Source organism: Anastrepha ludens, chromosome 2 (genome assembly GCF_028408465.1).
Source record: "Anastrepha ludens isolate Willacy chromosome 2, idAnaLude1.1, whole genome shotgun sequence".
NCBI classification, from domain to species: domain Eukaryota; kingdom Metazoa; phylum Arthropoda; class Insecta; order Diptera; family Tephritidae; genus Anastrepha; species Anastrepha ludens.
The window spans coordinates 9,377,612-9,391,205 of NC_071498.1; the positions used below are offsets into that span (position 1 = coordinate 9,377,612).

The window sequence follows — 13,594 nt, forward strand, 5'->3', positions numbered from 1 at the left end:
TGCTGTCACCTTATTAAATCCACCTTGGTTATTACGGCACGTAATTCACTCTCATTCGTAATTCACTCTCCCATTAGTAATTCACTTCCCTATTACTCTTCGATTTACGTAATTCGCCATACAAAATTTTGGGGCAAATTAATTCATTTGTATATAATTCAGTCTCAATCACCTTTGTCTTCCCTATTTTTTATTGGAAATTTATCGAAATTATCTGACAATTCAGAATAAAATTATCAAACGTTGATTAATAACCAGAAACAATTAAATTTTAATAATGGAAGCAAAAAAGATAATGCAAAACCAAATTGCTTTCAGAAGTACTTTAAACTCAGCTGTGCCTTTTCGTATTCACCTCCACCACCAAGTACACAAATCCTTGCATCTGCAACTCTTGCACAATTTTTAAAAGTACGAAACTGTTTTTTCGGCGTTCCTTCGCCGGCCTACTGTCATTTGCTGGTACTCTTTCTTATTGCTGGAAAATGGAGGAAATAAATTAATACATTATAAATTACAGTAAATTTTTATTCCGTACACGAATAACCAAGGTGGATTTAATAAGGTGACAGCATTCACCCAGCTGAATTTTTCGCCGTAGGTATGGCTTACGTCAAAATGATATGCTTTGTTTGTATGTATTGGTATGTTTACATTCGTATGTTTACATTTGCTTGCTGATTTTGACATGATGCTTGCACCAAACGCAACAACAAATACATGTAGGGTTTTACTTATATGTGTTTGCTGTCACCTGTAATAAATTCGCCTTGCGAATAACCTATCATCGGAACGTAGCATAAATTCGCCTTGATTTCTTTCGGTATTCGATTTCGAAAAAGTAGCTTGCATAGCCTGTTGTTGTGGTTATAGATGTGTCGATAAAATTAAATAAAGTACTTTAAGCATCGATACTTTCACCAAGTATAAAGCATATAGTGATGCATATTATGATCATACTAAAAACTAAAGAAATGCTTAAAGAGTGAAGGAACGATATAGGAATATATGTAATTAGAAAAAGAATTAAGATAAATAACAATTTCCATGACAGTTTTGAAAATTTAAAGAGATCAAAAGTTAAAGTATATCTAAGTGCAACAGCGTCCTAAATAAACTATGTACAAAGTTACAGTATAAAGAAATTATAAACATATTAGTTATGGTTTAAAAGCAATGGTTTATAGGAAATGGTTTTAAACTGTATTATGGTCGATTTTTAGCTGCTTGGCGATGGTACGACTATTAACATGCCGGCAAACTTCGATTATTCCTGTGCTTCTATCGACGTTTTCTTTAACATCAAAAATGCCAGAACGGAATGCCAGATCAAAATTGCACGTAATTAGCTGTTACAGTATCGGAACCATACATGATGATACATACATTTTTTTTTGTTATGTAGTCTCAGAGTTTTAGTTCTTTCTTCATGACATTTTTCTAGCTGTTCTAATTAAAATGTCATGTTTATAATTTTGTAAAATATAAATTTTTTAATAATTATTTAAATAATTCACTCAGTTTTATTTAGCTTTACTTTTTTTTAACATCTGGTGGCATTGCCCGCGATTGCAGGTGTTGCTGGTGTTCTTCTGCTTTCGGCAGTCAAATCTCTCTCTCGCTACTGCAGTGTTGCCTAGCTTTAGATATAAAAACGCACTAAAATGCCCATTCAAAGAAAATAACCCAACAAATTTTTATTGAATCACTTAAAGAACTTTGTATGCGTGACAAATTGTCTTTAAAATGTGCTATATTTGAAGTTATGTAACTAGATAAGGTACTCTTTTTGTAAAAATGTCAGTATGGTTTCTTTAGTATTTTCTGGTATTTTCTTGTTTATTTTCACTAAGGATGACCGGAAGAAACGATTACACCTCTATGGTTTTAATTCGCATTCAATAAATTCAAAGGCTTTTTAAAATGTGTAAAAAAGTTTTCAATCTTAAGAAGAGTTGAGAGAGGGGCATTTAATATTTTTGCATAACCTTAAATGGAGCCAAAAATTAAATTTGCACTTTCAAATTATCAAATTTTATAAGAGTCAAAAAATTTTTATTAGCACTAAAGTCTTCTCAGAGTGACCTTTTTTTAACCTTTTTTTGTCTAATAATATAGTTTGTTTTTTAACTTAAAGTTTCGGTAGCTTTAAATTAAAAGAAAAAGAAACAAACACGAAACTTAAAAATTTTTTCATTTTTTGCAAAGCACTAAATTTATTGCGAAGAGCAAATGGTTGGCAATACTGCACAACTCAGCAAACGTGACGTCACGTACGCCCTGATGGGCGCAATCTTCTTTCTATTATTCTTGGGCACCATAAACACCATTCACAATTTCAGCGGCCTGGCGGCTTGCATTTTCGTCTTTATCAACGAAAAACTGTAAAATGTCTTGGATTTTCTCTTTGTCGACTTCCATTGTTAATACCCAGTAACTCACAACTGAATGGCACAAACAAAAAACAGCAAAAGAATTTTTTTAGTATGAAATGCCACCTGGACAACGAGCATAAACTTTAAATTGTTTGATCGATACTTTACGAGATATCGATCACCACAGCCTACTCTACTGAGAAAATAATGGATTTCTTTTTTTCTCAAACTAATATATAAATCTCATATTACAATCGCCGAAATAAATACATAATGAACATAATTGATAGCTCCAAAAATGAAAAGGATATGTGGAAAAATAGCAAGTGTCTGGTGCTAAAACAAAAAACAAATACTATCAAGGCAGTGATGTTTGATGGTGCAGAATGCATTAATACCTGTGATATCGCTAATAAATCTGACACCTTATTTCATAAATAAAAAAATAAATAAATAAATAATTGGCGCTTACACTTCTGTTAGGTGTTTGGCCGAGCTCCTTCTCCTATTTGTGGCGTGCGTCTTGATGTTGTTCCACAAATGGAGGGACCTACAGTTTCAAGCCGACTCCGAACGGCAGATATTTTTATTAGGAGCTTTTTTCAGGCAGAAATACACTCGGAGGTTTGCCATTGCCTGCCGAGGGGCGACCGTTATTAGAAAAATGTTTTTATTAATTTTGCTTTCACCGAGATTCGAGCCAACGCCCTCTCTGTGAATTCCGAATGGTAATCACGCACCAACCCATTCGGCCACGGCGGCCGCCGTATTGACAATACTATTGTCAATATACTCCATACAAAATATCGAATATGAAAATGTGTTAACGAGAACTGAAAAAAATAAGTTTTTAAATTATGACAAACAATTAAGTGTTTGAAACCAAGGTAAAGGTGGTATCGTTAAATCAGCTGACATTGTTTTTTTCTTTCGCCGTGTCCATGTAGCTGCCAGCCCAGAATGAAACAAGGCGAATTAATTCTTTGTTTTCTACTTTGCCAATACATACTTTGCTTTGACAATCTAACGTACAAAACATTGTTCTTGGTCTAGTACCACCACCCTTAATGAATACTCCTCGTTTGAAACACATAAAAAACTATAAAATAAAACCGACTGATAAATTAAGTCGAAATATACCTGTGCATAGCTGGAACTTATTTGGTCATGCAATCACAAAGATTTTTAATAATTCACTCAGTTGGCGAATTTCCAACATCGTTTATTTTGTTTTATAAATAAAAAAAAGCGCTGCGTTGATTAAAAAGAAGATAAAGTTACCGCATCTGAATACTCGAATACTTCGATATTAGGCTCATTTGAGTTCCTGGCCACCGAGACATTGCAGGAAACTTCGGGTGGGTGAGTTAGCCAGACAGCGAGGCTTTCAAGGTGATTTCCCCGGGAAACGAAAATATTGGAGGTTTAAAAGCTTGTGGTCTGCTCCTGGAAATCTGGCCTTCTTATCAAAGGGCACAAATGTGCAAATTCGCGAGATCCTTCGATGGGTGTTCCCTCCGGACATTATCTGTTTGGCATCCACGCGCTGACACTTGGTATTGCCATTTCTGCAGAAGCAGTCTGGAGGATGACGAGGTATCAGCTCAGCACCTTCTCCTCAGCTGTCCTGCTCTCGCGAGGCTGAGATGCAGACATCTTGGCTCTCACTTTTTTTCTAGAAACCTAGCTTCCTCTCCCCTCTTCTTTTTTTACTGTATTTGTAGAGACTGTTGAAATTTACCTGCTTTAGCAAATTTCTTTCCATCAATTTTCATTTTACCGCGCCATTTTTACGCGGTCTTATTTCCAAAATGAAGTGTGAGGTTACAAATTAAATTATTATGGTATTAAGTTAAGTTCTTACATTTTGTTTCGCCTCCCTATGTATAGGGACGTATAGGATGCTTGTGTGTATTTGGTGACTAAGTGTGCTGCTTAAAATTTAACATTGCGAAGAATTTAACGGAAGTGCCATGGCGTAGAAACTGTAACAACTTTTTGGGAAGCAAGTAAGGAAGGAAAAATTTGGTGCGGACCAGACTTGATACTCTCTCGCACGTTTTAGTAAAATTCAATTTTTGGCTCCTGTTAATTTTCATACATAAGGAAATTTAGACTTAACATATACAATTTTTTAAAGACGTATTTAAATGAGATGGAGATCAGTATGTGCGAGTTTTATTAAGTCGTTTTCGTGATTCACATATTTACCCAAAAATGGATATGGCACCGCCGGTTTTTACTAACATTTTGCGTTCATCGTATTCAAATGAATACTGCTTTCAACAAGACAACGATCGCAGGTATACGGCTCATAAAGTAAAGTTATGGCTTCTCAATTATGGCGCCACGCTATTGCATACACCTTCAAAATCGCCAGATTTAATCCCTACTGCAAACCTATGGGCGATTTTGGAAAGAAATACAAGGAAGCACCAAATTATAAGCAAAGAGGTCTTGAAAGATGTTATGTGGGAGGAGTGGAAGAAGATTACTGTCGAAGAGGTTACCAAATGTGTAAACTCTATGCAAAATAGGCTTAGGGAGCTGTCGTGGGTACCACTAAAATCGTGCTTATTTATGAGAATTTGAAAATTATTTTTTGTGGAGTCCTATTTACGCGTTTCAAATAAGATCTATTATTTATTTGTTAAATGTTTTGATTTACAGTAAATCATGCGTTTTATTTAATAAATTTAATTTCGTTATATTAATTAAAAAAGAAAAAAAGTATTGTATATTTCAAAACCTTAAATTTTTTTTCATGTAACTTTCTCACTTACTCACAAAGGAGCGCAGACTTATGACACTAAGTGTATGTGCATACATATGTATTTCATGTACAAATGTATATACAAACATTTGCCGATTTAGCAGTGCAAATATGTATGTAAAACATAATCTTTTCAAACTGTTGATGATATACGATAGTCGACAATATGGCGATTCGATTGTAAACCACATAAAGAAACAGTGTTTTGACGTCATCGTTTTTATAGTATTCTTTGAACCAAGAACGGTAGATTACTAGGTTTGGCCAATCTGCTATGGTGAAAAACTAAATTGTGCGAGCAACTTCGGCTGCCACGTTCCCGAGCACTCGGCAGTCGAATTCTTCCCGTTTCACACGTATTCAAACACTCGTCAAATCAGTGGTTCGGACGGCAACGAAGCAACATGAGCGAAGGCTGGGCCAATTGTTTTCGTATATCACTAACACAATCTCAGATTTTTCGTAAACAAATCGTTGTCATGACCCCGGTGAATCAGCTGATTCTTTCAAATTCGCTGAGTGCTAGTTAACGGTCTGATCTTGGGCATATCTTTTGAATTCTTTCCACCATGGTTTGAATGATCGTCTCTTCAAAGTTACGGAATGAATGCCCAGGTTGTTTTCTTTTTTGAAAAGTACCATTATAGGGGAGGTCGTCGTGGTTATTGATCGATTTCGTTCATTTTCAATGCCGAACTAATATAAAATAAAATATTACGTAGTTATTTTGCGCAAGGACGACATGGCTGGATCGACTCCTCTCCTCATTCTAAGCATTTTGGTATGTATACATTTCTATATATCTCGATTATTTTGTGCTGTTACATGCAACGGTTATGTGCACAAAATTATAATATTCTTGGCCGCTTCTCTTGCCTACAAACAGAATAGTTCTGGTGCCAGAAATGCTCTAGTGTGGAACCGTCCATTCACTAATTTTTACAACCTTCATCGTAATTCATTTCGTGTTTTCTTCTACTTTTTGAAGTGAAATAAACATGAAAAACTTGCAGTTGCTGCGGCATAGAGGCCATTGGGGCCAAATAACTTCAGCTGATAACGCAATGGCATTTACTACTAATCTTCAATTATACACACTTACATCACTTAAAGAACTTTGTATGCGTGACAAATTGTCTTTAAAATGTGCTATATTTGAAGTTATGTAACTAGATAAGGTACTCTTTTTGTAAAAATGTCAGTATGGTTTCTTTAGTATTTTCTGGTATTTTCTTGTTTATTTTCACTAAGGATGACCGGAAGAAACGATTACACCTCTATGGTTTTAATTCGCATTCAATAAATTCAAAGGCTTTTTAAAATGTGTAAAAAAGTTTTCAATCTTAAGAAGAGTTGAGAGAGGGGCATTTAATATTTTTGCATAACCTTAAATGGAGCCAAAAATTAAATTTGCACTTTCAAATTATCAAATTTTATAAGAGTCAAAAAATTTTTATTAGCACTAAAGTCTTCTCAGAGTGACCTTTTTTTAACCTTTTTTTGTCTAATAATATAGTTTGTTTTTTAACTTAAAGTTTCGGTAGCTTTAAATTAAAAGAAAAAGAAACAAACACGAAACTTAAAAATTTTTTCATTTTTTGCAAAGCACTAAATTTATTGCGAAGAGCAAATGGTTGGCAATACTGCACAACTCAGCAAACGTGACGTCACGTACGCCCTGATGGGCGCAATCTTCTTTCTATTATTCTTGGGCACCATAAACACCATTCACAATTTCAGCGGCCTGGCGGCTTGCATTTTCGTCTTTATCAACGAAAAACTGTAAAATGTCTTGGATTTTCTCTTTGTCGACTTCCATTGTTAATACCCAGTAACTCACAACTGAATGGCACAAACAAAAAACAGCAAAAGAATTTTTTTAGTATGAAATGCCACCTGGACAACGAGCATAAACTTTAAATTGTTTGATCGATACTTTACGAGATATCGATCACCACAGCCTACTCTACTGAGAAAATAATGGATTTCTTTTTTTCTCAAACTAATATATAAATCTCATATTACAATCGCCGAAATAAATACATAATGAACATAATTGATAGCTCCAAAAATGAAAAGGATATGTGGAAAAATAGCAAGTGTCTGGTGCTAAAACAAAAAACAAATACTATCAAGGCAGTGATGTTTGATGGTGCAGAATGCATTAATACCTGTGATATCGCTAATAAATCTGACACCTTATTTCATAAATAAAAAAATAAATAAATAAATAATTGGCGCTTACACTTCTGTTAGGTGTTTGGCCGAGCTCCTTCTCCTATTTGTGGCGTGCGTCTTGATGTTGTTCCACAAATGGAGGGACCTACAGTTTCAAGCCGACTCCGAACGGCAGATATTTTTATTAGGAGCTTTTTTCAGGCAGAAATACACTCGGAGGTTTGCCATTGCCTGCCGAGGGGCGACCGTTATTAGAAAAATGTTTTTATTAATTTTGCTTTCACCGAGATTCGAGCCAACGCCCTCTCTGTGAATTCCGAATGGTAATCACGCACCAACCCATTCGGCCACGGCGGCCGCCGTATTGACAATACTATTGTCAATATACTCCATACAAAATATCGAATATGAAAATGTGTTAACGAGAACTGAAAAAAATAAGTTTTTAAATTATGACAAACAATTAAGTGTTTGAAACCAAGGTAAAGGTGGTATCGTTAAATCAGCTGACATTGTTTTTTTCTTTCGCCGTGTCCATGTAGCTGCCAGCCCAGAATGAAACAAGGCGAATTAATTCTTTGTTTTCTACTTTGCCAATACATACTTTGCTTTGACAATCTAACGTACAAAACATTGTTCTTGGTCTAGTACCACCACCCTTAATGAATACTCCTCGTTTGAAACACATAAAAAACTATAAAATAAAACCGACTGATAAATTAAGTCGAAATATACCTGTGCATAGCTGGAACTTATTTGGTCATGCAATCACAAAGATTTTTAATAATTCACTCAGTTGGCGAATTTCCAACATCGTTTATTTTGTTTTATAAATAAAAAAAAGCGCTGCGTTGATTAAAAAGAAGATAAAGTTACCGCATCTGAATACTCGAATACTTCGATATTAGGCTCATTTGAGTTCCTGGCCACCGAGACATTGCAGGAAACTTCGGGTGGGTGAGTTAGCCAGACAGCGAGGCTTTCAAGGTGATTTCCCCGGGAAACGAAAATATTGGAGGTTTAAAAGCTTGTGGTCTGCTCCTGGAAATCTGGCCTTCTTATCAAAGGGCACAAATGTGCAAATTCGCGAGATCCTTCGATGGGTGTTCCCTCCGGACATTATCTGTTTGGCATCCACGCGCTGACACTTGGTATTGCCATTTCTGCAGAAGCAGTCTGGAGGATGACGAGGTATCAGCTCAGCACCTTCTCCTCAGCTGTCCTGCTCTCGCGAGGCTGAGATGCAGACATCTTGGCTCTCACTTTTTTTCTAGAAACCTAGCTTCCTCTCCCCTCTTCTTTTTTTACTGTATTTGTAGAGACTGTTGAAATTTACCTGCTTTAGCAAATTTCTTTCCATCAATTTTCATTTTACCGCGCCATTTTTACGCGGTCTTATTTCCAAAATGAAGTGTGAGGTTACAAATTAAATTATTATGGTATTAAGTTAAGTTCTTACATTTTGTTTCGCCTCCCTATGTATAGGGACGTATAGGATGCTTGTGTGTATTTGGTGACTAAGTGTGCTGCTTAAAATTTAACATTGCGAAGAATTTAACGGAAGTGCCATGGCGTAGAAACTGTAACAACTTTTTGGGAAGCAAGTAAGGAAGGAAAAATTTGGTGCGGACCAGACTTGATACTCTCTCGCACGTTTTAGTAAAATTCAATTTTTGGCTCCTGTTAATTTTCATACATAAGGAAATTTAGACTTAACATATACAATTTTTTAAAGACGTATTTAAATGAGATGGAGATCAGTATGTGCGAGTTTTATTAAGTCGTTTTCGTGATTCACATATTTACCCAAAAATGGATATGGCACCGCCGGTTTTTACTAACATTTTGCGTTCATCGTATTCAAATGAATACTGCTTTCAACAAGACAACGATCGCAGGTATACGGCTCATAAAGTAAAGTTATGGCTTCTCAATTATGGCGCCACGCTATTGCATACACCTTCAAAATCGCCAGATTTAATCCCTACTGCAAACCTATGGGCGATTTTGGAAAGAAATACAAGGAAGCACCAAATTATAAGCAAAGAGGTCTTGAAAGATGTTATGTGGGAGGAGTGGAAGAAGATTACTGTCGAAGAGGTTACCAAATGTGTAAACTCTATGCAAAATAGGCTTAGGGAGCTGTCGTGGGTACCACTAAAATCGTGCTTATTTATGAGAATTTGAAAATTATTTTTTGTGGAGTCCTATTTACGCGTTTCAAATAAGATCTATTATTTATTTGTTAAATGTTTTGATTTACAGTAAATCATGCGTTTTATTTAATAAATTTAATTTCGTTATATTAATTAAAAAAGAAAAAAAGTATTGTATATTTCAAAACCTTAAATTTTTTTTCATGTAACTTTCTCACTTACTCACAAAGGAGCGCAGACTTATGACACTAAGTGTATGTGCATACATATGTATTTCATGTACAAATGTATATACAAACATTTGCCGATTTAGCAGTGCAAATATGTATGTAAAACATAATCTTTTCAAACTGTTGATGATATACGATAGTCGACAATATGGCGATTCGATTGTAAACCACATAAAGAAACAGTGTTTTGACGTCATCGTTTTTATAGTATTCTTTGAACCAAGAACGGTAGATTACTAGGTTTGGCCAATCTGCTATGGTGAAAAACTAAATTGTGCGAGCAACTTCGGCTGCCACGTTCCCGAGCACTCGGCAGTCGAATTCTTCCCGTTTCACACGTATTCAAACACTCGTCAAATCAGTGGTTCGGACGGCAACGAAGCAACATGAGCGAAGGCTGGGCCAATTGTTTTCGTATATCACTAACACAATCTCAGATTTTTCGTAAACAAATCGTTGTCATGACCCCGGTGAATCAGCTGATTCTTTCAAATTCGCTGAGTGCTAGTTAACGGTCTGATCTTGGGCATATCTTTTGAATTCTTTCCACCATGGTTTGAATGATCGTCTCTTCAAAGTTACGGAATGAATGCCCAGGTTGTTTTCTTTTTTGAAAAGTACCATTATAGGGGAGGTCGTCGTGGTTATTGATCGATTTCGTTCATTTTCAATGCCGAACTAATATAAAATAAAATATTACGTAGTTATTTTGCGCAAGGACGACATGGCTGGATCGACTCCTCTCCTCATTCTAAGCATTTTGGTATGTATACATTTCTATATATCTCGATTATTTTGTGCTGTTACATGCAACGGTTATGTGCACAAAATTATAATATTCTTGGCCGCTTCTCTTGCCTACAAACAGAATAGTTCTGGTGCCAGAAATGCTCTAGTGTGGAACCGTCCATTCACTAATTTTTACAACCTTCATCGTAATTCATTTCGTGTTTTCTTCTACTTTTTGAAGTGAAATAAACATGAAAAACTTGCAGTTGCTGCGGCATAGAGGCCATTGGGGCCAAATAACTTCAGCTGATAACGCAATGGCATTTACTACTAATCTTCAATTATACACACTTACTTGATATTTTCATGCATACGAAAGTGCGTTCGTTTGCCTTTGTCGTTTTGAGTTATTTTTTGTTGTTGCCATAGTGCTCATTCAAGAAGATAGATTACAAGATTTGGCCATCCCAAGCAAAATTGTGAGAGTAACTTTGGCGGCTACGTCATAGTGGTTTTAGCACAATTGTGCCCGTTCATTTCACACGTTTCTTATGCTCTTCAAATCAGTCATTGCTCAGACCATAGATGGCACAATGCGAGATTCTCTTTCTGCCCATGTGCAGCGATCAAATTGGATAAAAACCTCCGCAATGAGTGAATTGCCATTCTGGCGACAGTTAGGCGGCACTCAAGGCATTTTCATCCTTTGATTCGAAGTCCTCATTAGTCCTTGAGTGTATCGGAAAACTAAATTTGCTGGAGTTCACGATCACATCCGGCTCATGTGGTTCCTAGACCATAGGAGTATACCTTGAGACGAAGTGCATAGGCTAGAGAGGTTGTGGTTTCGTTATTAATAGGACCCGGGCCCTTCCATGCCGTGGGACAACACACCATCCATGGAGGAGTTTAGCAGTGAAGAGCTAAGGCTACGAGATGTATGGTAAGCTGGTACCCTACTATGCTATCTGCACAGGCTTGGTGTATAAACCACTGACTTCTTCTGTTTCTGCGACCAATCTCCGAAATCTGCAACACACTTTCTCGAATGTAATACTATAGTGAGAAGAAGGATTAAACATCTCAGCCAGCGTCCATGGGCGTCCAAATGAGACGGTAACACTAGAAAACATAAAAAAAATCCACAAAATTGTTTTGAATGATCGAAAAGTGAGGCAGCGTGAGTTAGCTGACATCGCAGACCAAAAAAAAGCTCGCAGGTAGGAAATGAATGAAGAGGTTATTGCTGAAACTGAGGCCTACTTTGAGGCAAAAGATAAATCGTTCTATAAAAGTGGTATTGAAATGTTAGAGAGGCGCTGGAATGATTGCGTTGTTCTTGATGGAAATGAGGTTGATAAATAAAGGTAATTTTGAACAAAAAAACGTGTTTTCTTTGTTAGGCCTGGGACTTTTCAGCCCATGTGTTAACATGCTCGATGCAAAGTAAACATCGTGATATGTGCCTCACTAAAGACATCTGCCAGAAGAAATTCGGAACTGTTTTATTTTACCTAAAATTATTAAACACAACATAATTAAAGACTTTACAATGACTAAAGCGAACTACGTAGTGCAAAAACTACATACATATGTATACGTATTTTTAGAATTTATTTTATTGTATATCGGTATTTTATCGCTGACATGTGGGTTTCTCTGTATAATTAGGCCAATCTAATCGATTACCTGATAAAACTGTCTTCCATTCATGGAAAAGGCTTCTTTGCTATGCAATTCCACTATTTTGGTAAATAAAAAAAAGCTTTGTATTCTTTGAAAATGGCTATATGGTCGTACATACTATTTTGTTCCATACCCTTCGGCAGACTTTTCTAACTCTACTTGACCATTGACTTTTCTTACTCTACTTGACCATTCAAAGGCATTTGACTCCGTAGACCATAAACTCTTAATTTTGAAGCTTAAAAACTTATTTAGCTTTTCAACGTCGGCTTTTACTCTTATAGAAACGTATCTTAGTGACCGATTACAAGCCGTATGTGGTGATAATACCATGTCAAACTTTCTCCCTGTAACCAGAGGTGTACCTCAAGGCTTTATCCTTGGCCCTCTTTTATTTGTCTTGTACATTAACGATTTGTTCGGTGTGATTAAATATAGTGATGTCCGTGTATATGCTGATGACGTTCAATTATATGTTAGTTGTCCCATTAGCTGTATTGATATTTGCATAAGTAATATGAATTCTGACTTGAGCCTCACAAGCAAGTGGACTTCTGAAAACGGGTTAATTCTTAATCCTGATAAGTCCCAATGTATCGTTATTTACAAAAAATATATCAAGCTCGATGGGTATACACAAGTCAAACTAAATGTCGCTGTGATTAAATATGTGGACAATGTTAAAAATTTAGGGGTTACATTTAATAGAACTTTGACATGGAGCAACCACATCTTTACTGTCATAGGCAAAGTTTATGGTATGCTCCGAAATTTATGGACAACTCAATATTTTACTCCAGTAACCACTCGACTGCTACTAGCTAAAACGTATTTGTTACCAACGTTACTGTATGGTTGTGAGTTATATACTCCTTGTGATAGTGTGTGTCGTAGTAAGCTTAATGTTTTGTATAACAACATTGCAAGATACGTGTACTTAAAAAACGTTATGACCATATTTCTGTATTTGCGAAAAAAATTGCTTCCGTATCCTTTTACGACTTGCTTAGGTTTAAATGTTTAGTTTTACTCCACAAGATCATAAACACTCAGAAACCCAGATACCTCAAAGATCGACTTATGCCTTCAAAGTCCTGCCGTTCGTTAAACTTAGTCCCGATGAAATACAGTTGTTTGGTGACTGAACGTCAATACTTTGTGTTCTCTGTCCGTCTTTGGAATACCTTACCTTACAAAATTAAACGTATAAAAGAAAGTTCGTGTTTCAAAAATAAATTGCTTCGCTATCTTGCCGAAAATTGCTGAATGTACTCGAATGGATTCACATTATTTAAATCTCTTCTTATTAATCCCTACTCCTACTACTATTGTACTATTTTTACCTTACTTCCCTTTTAATACTTTCTCCAACTTATACTTCTTTACTACTATCTGTAATTTTAATTTTAATTTTGATTTTACTGTTAATCCTTTTTATGTAAACTATTCTGAAGGTCAATCATTGTA

At 35.9% G+C, this 13,594-nt stretch overlaps 1 protein-coding gene across 1 annotated transcript in view; it reads left to right on the forward strand.

Annotated features, from left to right (window-relative positions):
- LOC128863035 (TATA-binding protein-associated factor 172) overlaps positions 1-13,594 on the forward strand; it is a 42,786-nt gene that overhangs the window by 1,383 nt on the left and 27,809 nt on the right. The gene's annotated exons all lie outside the window — the stretch shown is intronic.